Raw genomic sequence first — 7,709 nt, forward strand, 5'->3', positions numbered from 1 at the left:
TTTGTTTGGAGGTGGAGGAACACCAAAGTAATTGCTTAAAGGAGCTTGCTTCTTCGACATCTTTAAGAGTTCTAAACAAATGTCTGTCCTCCTCCAGAAAATCGTATGTATGCAAACACGCGTTGCAACTTCATATCTTGTGCGCGTTTTTTTTTATTTTGACAGCGAATGCGCACCTGCGGACCACTTATGTGCAGCCCCGGTTATATAGCTCGTCATATTGCAGCCACAGAAATTCTTTTGTCCATGAAAGCATAAAGCTGCACTTTCTTTTTGCCTTATAGTCTGATTTGTCATAACTTTTCCGTTTTGTGGTAAGCTTTTCTTTGGCTGTCACTTCTTCACCCTGACCTGTCTCATTTGGCTCAGCAGAACTAAAATATATATCCTGCTGCTTTTATACACACACACATAACGGTCAGCGATTCTCTGCGCGATCAATCTCTCATATGTTTAAGCTTGCTGCGGGAGATTTCACTTGTCATGTTTGCATAGTAAGCTAACGATTGATAAGACGATGTCAGAGGAAATGGTGCGCAAATTATCATCACTCACCAATCAGTACTGTCGCTCTCTATACACAGTTCGCGCGATTGCAAAGTGAAAGCAAAAAACAAGCGTAAATTCAAACGCGATTTCAATATGTCACATATTGACAGTGGCTCACCGATGCCAATGACATACTGTAATTACCCAGCTACATTTCCGAAAGAATACAAAAGCATTGACATATATTTTTCCTTCCTACAATAGCCCGACGGGCAGGGCAAAGATAGATTTTGATAGCCCAACTGGAAAAATCGCTAGCCCCGGGACGTCGGGCTAGCGATTTTGCGAGCCCTGTATCTGATTGAGGAATCACTCATCTTTGGAAAAGAGAGTTTATTACAGAGAAATGGCTCTTTCCAAAATAAAAGAAATACTATACGCTTCTTCTGGGCTATATTCTAAGCAGCATATTGTAGCGGTTCAGGGCTTTTTGGGGTTCTGTTTGTACAGTTATGTTTTGTTTATGTTGCCATAGTGACGGGTGACGCCCTCTCGCTGCGACGGTGTGTCCTTCCAGGGTCAGAGGGCGCCCTGTGTGTTGTTGTTGTTGTTGTTGCTGTTGCGGCGCTGAGCAGTTAGCTAGCGGCAGTGTTCTTCTGCAGATGTTAATAAACGGCTGTGCTCCCTGGCTAGCTCACGGGAAGCAAGACCAAACGACACCTCCGTCTCCTCCTTGTCTGAGCTTGCCACAATATTAAACATATCAGGTCCCCATAAGGAGAATCATGTGCTAACGGCTGTCTAAACGACTCGGGTAAAGTCTGTAGCATGCATGCTTGTTGTTTTTGTCTGCTTCCACTTGTCTTTGCACTAGGATGATGTCGGCGTAAATGTGCAGTCATATTCGTTGTGTTCCCACTAGTGCTGTCAGCGTTAATCTCATTGAAATGACGTTAACGCCACAACACGGCAAATCTCCGTTAACGAGCTACCCCTGATCGCCCCGTGCATGGGGCTAGACGGCCAACACGTTAACGAGCTAACTGCGCTAACACACTAGTTCCCACCCATGTAATTGAACATACTGTTTTACTTTAGTCCATGACACGCTTACCTTCAGGGTCATACGTCACATGAAAACCAAAATAATTGGGGGGGAGGTCCATGTTGCAAGGAGAGCTTAACTTCTGTCTCGCTAGCTTGCCCTGCGCTCTTCCTTCTGACAATGCTGTCTGTGTTGAACGCTCAGTGGATCTGCCCTTGACAGTGCAGCCTAGGCGGAGTAGTCGAACGCAGATTCACTGAGCGCTCAACACAGACAGCATCGTCAGAAGGAAAGTTGATCAAATAAATTACAAATTTTATATTGTTCGATACATATGCGTACCGAACCGAAAGCACTGTATCGAACGGTTCAATATCGATACGAGTATCGTTGCACCCCTAATAATAATAATAATAATAATGGATTGGATTTATATAGCGCTTTTCAAGGCACCGAAAGCGCTTTACAATGCCACTATTCATTCACTCTCACATTCACACACTGGTGGAGGCAGCTATATATGTATATATAAATATATGTACACACTAGTGATTAAATAAAGAAAATCTTAAATAGGAATGTGGGGGGTGGGGGGGCACATGGAATATTGCACAGTGGCAGGAATGAGCAGCAGTACAGACTGAACAGTACAATTTTCTTTAGTGGCAGTTAGTACAGTATTGCACATTTTTTTCCTAATATAAATACCAATAAAGTGAAGTGACCAGTGCAGATTTTACAGTTTACTTGTAAAGCTGCAGGGTAGCGTCTGAGTGCATTCTGTGGAGTGTGTTGTGTGTGTTTAAGTGTTGTGGTTGAGGTGTTGTATGGCTTGATGGTAGAAACTGTTTTTAAGTCTTGTAGTCCAAGCAGACAGACTCTTGTAACGTCTGCCAGATGGTAACAAGGAGAAGAGCTTATATGCTGAGTGGCTGTGGTCCTTGATGATGCTGTGTGCTTTGCGGAGGCATCATTGAAGATAAATGTCCTGAATGGCAGGAAGTCTCGTGCCAGTGATGTGCTCTGCTGCCTTCACCACCCCTGTAGTGATTTACGGCTGCTAGCAGAGCAGCTTCCATACCAAACTGTAATGCAGCTCATCAGCAAGCTCTCAACTGCACACCTGTAGAAATTTGAGGCGATGTTAGTGTTGCCAAACTTCCTCAACCGTGTGGTGTTCCTGTGTTTAGGATGAGTGATGAGGAGGTGTGCTTACCAACTCTCACCACCTGGGGCCTGTTTGTGAGGAAGTTTAGAATCCATCTGCAGATTGGTGTGTTCCTAGCCCAAGGTCGACGAGCTTCATGGCAAGTTTTGAGGGGATTATAGTGTTAAATGCCGAGCTGTAGTCGATGAAGAGCATTCTTGCATATGTATTCCCTTTTTCCAGGTGAGTGAGGGTGCTGTGCATTGCCAGCTCTCATTTCTAGAAATATGGACAAATTTATTAAACCCCCCAAAATATGACTATCCCGAGTTGGGACCAGGAAGCAGAGTTGCAGTCTTACACGCCTCTCTGCAGTTTCTCTCCTGCTACCCCCCCAAAAACCCATCTCTATGGAGATGGGTTTTTGGGGGGGTAGCAGGAGCTCCCAAAAAGACGAAAAACAAACTAAAAACCAGCAATAAGTAAGTAAATAAGTAAAATTTTATTTATATAGCACATTTCTAGATAAAAGATCACAAAGTGCTTCACAAGGTATAAAAAAAAAAACAGTCAAAAGTTAACAAAACGCAATTTTAAAAAGATGTGTTTTTAGCTGTTTTTTAAAAGTAATCACTGAGTCTGCAGATCTTAAGTTCTGAGGAAGAGAATTCCACAGTCTGGCGGCCACAGTAGCAAAAGCTCTATCACCCTTGGTTTAATAAACAACTTAAACATAAACGATCACAAAGAAAGAACAATACAGTATCCACATCTGAACCAAAGAGTAAAACAGTGAAATGTGGATTATTAAATATTAGTTCTCTCTCCTCCAAGTCTCTGTTAGTACATGACTTAATAATTGATCAACAAATCGATTTACTCTGCCTTACAGAAACCTGGTTGCAGCAGGATGATTATGTTCGTTTAAATGAATCAACACCCCGAGTCATTCTAACTACCAGAAATCTCGACGCACAGGCCGAGGGGGCGGTGTGGCAGCAATTTTTCACACCAGCCTATTAATTAACGAAAGACCAAGACAGACTTTTAATTCATTTGAAAGCCTGATGCTTAACATTGTCCACCCCAGCTGTAAAACTCAGAAACCAGTCTTACTTGTTATCATCTATCACCTGGGCCTTACACAGAGTTTCTGTCTGATTTCTCAGACTTTATATCTAATTTAGTGCTCAGCTCAGATAAAATAATTATTGTGGGTGATTTTAACATCCATGTAGATGCTAAAAATGACAGCCTCAACATGGCATTTAATCTGTTATTAGACTCAATTGGCTTCTCTCAAAATGTAAAAGAACCCACCCACCACTTTAATCACACTCTAGATCTTGTTTTAACATATGGCATAGAAACTGAACATTTAACAGTGTTTTCTGAAAACCCTCTCCTGTCTGATCATTTCCTGATAACATTTACATTTACAATAATTGATTACACAGCAGTGGAGAGTAGACTTTATCAAAGTAGATGTCTTTCTGAAAGTGCTGTAACTAAGTTTAGGAATATAATCCACCCACTGTTATCATCTTCAATGACCTGTACCAACATAGAGCAGAGCAGCTCTGAACGCTACCCCAACAGAGGTCGATTATCTTGTTAATAATTTTACCTCCTCACTACGTACAACTCTGGATACTGTAGCTCCTGTGAAAACTAAGGTCTCAAATCAGAAGTACCTGACTCCGTGGTATAATTCTCAAACACGTAGCCTAAAGCAGATGACTCATAAGCTGGAGAGGAAATGGCGTGTCACAAATTTAGAGGATCATCATTTAGCCTGGAGAAATAGTTTGCTGCTTTATAAGAAAGCCCTCCGCAAAGCCAAACATCTTACTATTCGTCACTGATTGAAGAAAATAAGAACAACCTCAGGTTTCTCTTCAGCACTGTAGCCAGGCTGACAAACAGTCAGAGCTCTATCGAGCCAACCATCCCTTTAACGTTAACTAGTAATGACTTCATGAACTTCTTCACAAATAAAATTTTTATCATTAGAGAAAAAATTACCAATAATCATCCTACAGATGTAATATTATCTACAGCTACTCTTAGTACCATTGATGTTAAGTTAGACTCTTTTTCTCCAATTGATCTTTCTGAGTTAACTTCAATAATTACTTCCTCCAAACCATCAACGTGTCTTTAAGACCCCATTCCTACAAAACTGCTCAAAGAAGTCCTGCCATTAATTAATTCTTCGATCTTAAATATGATCAACCTATCTCTAATAATCGGCTATGTACCACAGGCCTTCAAGCTGGCTGTAGTTAAGCCTTTACTCAAAAAGCCATCTCTAGACCCAGCAGTCTTAGCTAATTATAGGCCAATCTCCAACCTTCCTTTCATATCAAAAATCTTTGAAAGAGTAGTTGTCAAACAGCTAACAGGTCATCTGCAGAGGAATGGCTTATTTGAAGAGTTTCAGTCGGTTTCAGAGCTCATCACAGCACAGAAACAGCTTTAATTAATAAAGGTTACAAATGATCTTCTTATGGCTTCTGACAGTGGACTCATCTCTGTGCTTGTCCTGCTAGACCTCAGTGCAGCGCTTGATACTGTCGACCATAATATCCTATTAGAGCGATTAGAACATGCTGTAGGTATTACAGGTACTGCACTGCAGTGGTTTGTATCATATCTATCTAATAGACTCCAGTTTGTTCATGTAAATGGAGAGTCCTCTTCACACACTGAGGTTAATTATGGAGTTCCACAGGGTTCAGTGCTAGGACCAATTCTGTTTACACTATACATGCTTCCCCTAGGCAGCATCATTAGAAGACATAGCATAAATGTTCACTGCAATGCAGATGACACCCAGCTCTATCTGTCCATGAAGCCAGATAACACACACCAATTAGTTAAATTGCAGGAATGTCTTAAAGACATAAAGACTTGGATGGCCGCTAACTGTCTGCTTCTTAATTCAGATAAAACTGAGGTTATTGTACTCGGCCCTGAAAAGCCTAGAAATATGGTATCTAAGCAGATTTTTACTCTGGATGGTATTACCTTGGCCTCCAGTAACACTGTGAGGAACCTTGGAGTCATTTTTGACCAGGATATGTCCTTCAACGCACATATTAAACAAATATGTAAGACTGCTTTCTTCCATTTGTGCAACATCTCTAAAGTTAGAAGTATCCTGTCTCAGAGTGACGCTGAAAAACTAGCTCATGCATTTATTACTTCCAGGCTGGACTACTGTAATTCATTATTATCAGGATGTCCAAAAAACTCACTGAAAAGCCTTCAGCTAATCCAAAATGCTGCAGCAAGAGTCCTGACAGGGACTAGAAAGAGAGAGCAGATTTCTCCTGTTTTGGCTTCCCTTCATTGGCTTCCTGTTAAATCCAGAATTGAATTCAAAATCCTGCTCCTCACATACAAGGTCTTAAATAATCAGGCCCCATCTTATCTTAATGACCTTGTAGTACCATATCACCCTATTAGAGCACTTCGCTCTCGCACTGCAGGCCTACTTGTTGTTCCTAGAAGCAGAGCCTTCAGTTTTCAGGCCCCTCTTCTGTGGAACCAGCTTCCAGTTTGGATTCGGGAGACAGACACTATCTCTACTTTTAAGATTAGGTTTCAAACTTTCCTTTTGCTAAAGCATATAGTTAGGGCTGGACCAGGTGACCCTGAATCCACCCTAAGTTATGCTGCAATAGACGTAGGCTGCCAGGGATTCCCATGATGCGTTGAGTTTTTCCTTTCCAGTCACCTTTCTCACTCACTATGTGTGTTAACAGACCTCTCTGCATTGAATCATATCTGTTATTAACCTCTGTCTCTCTTCCACAGCATGTCTTTATCCTGTCTTCCTTCTCTCACCCCAACCGGTCACAGCAGATGGTTTCTTCCTGTTAAAAGGGAGTTTTTCCTTCCCACTGTCGCCAAAGTGCTTGCTCATAGGGGGTCATATGATTGTTGGGTTTTTCTCTGTATCTATGAAGCGCCATGATGCGACCTTTGTTGTGATTTGGCGCTATATAAATAAAATTGAATTGAATTGAATTGAATTGAATTGTGTCGGGGAGGGAGGAGCAGATGTGACCTTTGACTAGCCGCTCGAGGCACTTCATGATGACGGATGTCAGTGCAACAAGATTGTAGTCATTCAGACAGGAGACCACTTATTTCTTAGGAATGGGAATGATGGTGGATGTTTTGAGGGACGTGACTGCCTCAGGGAGAGGTTAAAGACTTATATCTCCTGCAACGGTATTTGCTCAAGCAAAGCACTGAAGTCTGCTGAATTATCAGCATTTGTCATCATTTAGCCATGCTTAATAATCAATAGCATGTTCATGGCTACTTCTGACTTTCAGCTGACCAGTTAAATCCAGTCATTTATTCACTAATGCAGCTCGACCATAATGATTCAGAAGAGCTTAGCTCATGGTTTTACTCTGAACTTTTTACATTTTAATGAGCAAAAAACAGAAGTGATGGTTTTTGGTGGATTTGGTTCCTTGGCACATTATGTTAAACTGGTCACTGCTAATCTGGGAGTTAAAATAGATGCAGATCCTAAACTTGAAAGCCAGGTCAGAACTGTTGTAAGAACTAGCTTTTTTCATTTGAGGCAGTTAGCCAAAATAACTTTTTGAGACGGTAATCCATGCCTTTGTTACATCTCAGCTGGATTAATCTAACACACTTTATTGTGTGAGTTTGAAACTCTTCTTAAAACATATTTATTTGCTGAGGTCTTTGGCACTTTTTAAGAGATTATTTCTATTTTTTATAATCCCCTGTTTTTAACATATTTGATGTTATTTTCTGTTTATATATGTACAGCACTTTGTGAACCCTGGTTTTATTTTAAAGTGCTTTATAAATAAAGGTGGTATGGTATGGTATGGTGAGACTTCTCTTCATTACTCTGCTGGTACTCATGTATTTATATTTGTCAGTGTGGATTAGGGCTTTCTTCCTTGGAGGCCTTAATGAATCCTAACAGAATTTATTAATATCTTGAGAAGCAGCTAATCGGGCAGCACACTG

Source organism: Mchenga conophoros, linkage group LG1 (assembly GCF_057382185.1).
Source record: "Mchenga conophoros isolate Kocher_MC1m ecotype Shallow Benthic linkage group LG1, M_conophoros_male_GT1.1, whole genome shotgun sequence".
In the NCBI taxonomy this organism is placed as follows: domain Eukaryota; kingdom Metazoa; phylum Chordata; class Actinopteri; order Cichliformes; family Cichlidae; genus Mchenga; species Mchenga conophoros.